A 2,062-nucleotide genomic window follows, 5' to 3' on the forward strand; every position below is an offset into this window, starting at 1 on the left:
CCCACCACCTCGCCCGGCTAGCTTTTTGTATTTTTTTTTTAGTAGAGACGGGGTTTCACCATGTTAGCCAGGATGGTCTCGAACTCCTGACCTCGTGATCCGCCCATCTCGGCCTCCCAAAGTGCTGGGATTACAGGCTTGAGCCACCGCGCCCGGCCTTAAAGTGGTTCTTAAACCACAAACAATAGCATGAGCAATCTGTGCCTTAAGGACGTGCTCCTGCTGCAGATAACTGGCCCAACCCATCCCTTTATTTCGGCCCATCCCTTTGTTTCCCATAAGGAATACTTTTAGTTAATCTATAATCTATAGAAACAATGCTTATCTCTGGCTTTCTGTTAATAAATACGTGGGTAAATCTCTGTTTGAGGCTGTTAGCTCTGAAGGCTGTGAGACCCCTGACTTCCCACTTCACACCTCTATATTTCTCTGTGTGTGTGTCTTTAATTCCTCTAGTGCCCTGACCAAGCTGGTCTCGGCACCAAGGACCTTATTTCTGATGGGGAAATTGAGGCCTGGAGGAGAAAAACTTCACTAAGTTCCCAGAGTTCAGTAGGAAGCTTTATAGTTTAAAAGTTAAGAGCGTTTATCTTGAAATCAGACTGATCTAAGTTCAAGCGCTGGTCCTACCACTTCCTGGCTGTGTGACCTCGGACAAGTTACTTAAGCTCTATGAGCCTTGGCTTCTTAATCTGTATTAGGGGACATTAATAATACCTACTTCAAAGAGGATTGTGAGGATTGAATTAATGAAACCAGACAGTTTCAGGGCTCAATCCATAAAGCCTAGTCCTGCTACTCACTGGCTGTGTGAATTTGGGCAAGTGGCTTATTTATAAAATGGAATGATCAATAAATACAATACTTCCCTCTTGAATATGTTGGGAGGATTAAAAAAGGATGAGTATGGACAGTACCTGACTCGTGTCAAGCTCTCATACTAACTAAATGTTAGGAATTCTTTCTTATTTATAAGGACACAGCCAGGTCTTGAATTCATGCATTTATTCAACAAATATTGACTGAGGTCTATTATGGGATGAACTGTGTCCATAAAAGATATTCCAAAGTCCTAACTCTGAGTACCTCAGAATGTGACCTTCTATGTGGAAATAGGGTCTTTACAGAAGGAAGCAATTTAAAACGAAGTCATCAGGGTGAAGTTACCTAATGAAGTCACCTAAGCCAACATGACTGGTATCCTTATAAAAGCAGAAATTTAGACATAGAATCAGCCACACACTAAGGGAAGATGATGTGAAGATACAGGGAGAAGACGGCCACGTAATTAAAGTGACACAACTCTCATTCAAGGAACACCAACGATTACCAGCAAACACAAAAGACTGGGAGAGACAAGGAAGGACCCTCACCTAGGACCCCTGGAGCAGGCATGACCCTGCTGACACCTTGATGTCAGACTTCCAGCCTCCAGAATTACACAATAAACTTCTGGGGGGTTTTTGGACATTTTTATGGTAAAATATTACATTACATAAAATTAACCATTTTAACCATTTTTAAAAGTACAGTTCAGTGGCATTGTTATGGGACCATCACCACTATCCATCCCCAGCCTTTTCATCATCCTAAACAGAAACCCTGTACCCACTAAACAATAACTCCCCATTCCCCCATCCTCCCAGCCCCTGGTAAGCTCTATTCTACTTCCAGTCTCCATGAATTTGCCTACCCTAGGTAACTCACATAAGTGGAATCATACAATATTTGTCCTTTTGTGTCTGGTTTATTTCACTTTGCATAACATTTTCAAGCCTCATCATGTTGGAGTCAGAATTTCCTTTCTTTTTAAGGCTGAATAATATTCCATTGTATGGATAGACCACATAGTATTTATCCATTCATCCGTTGATGGACATTTGGGTGGCTTCCATCTTTCGGCTATTGTGAATAATGCTGCTATGAACATGGGTGCGTAAATATCTCTTCAATTCCCCGCTTACAATTCTTTTGGGCACATGCGCAGAAGTGGAATGGCTGGCTCATATGGTAATTCTATGTTGGATTTTTTTTTTTTTTTTTTGAGACAGCCACACTGTTT

Source organism: Colobus angolensis, unplaced genomic scaffold, assembly GCF_000951035.1.
Source record: "Colobus angolensis palliatus isolate OR3802 unplaced genomic scaffold, Cang.pa_1.0 Scaffold423, whole genome shotgun sequence".
In the NCBI taxonomy this organism is placed as follows: Eukaryota; Metazoa; Chordata; class Mammalia; order Primates; family Cercopithecidae; genus Colobus; species Colobus angolensis.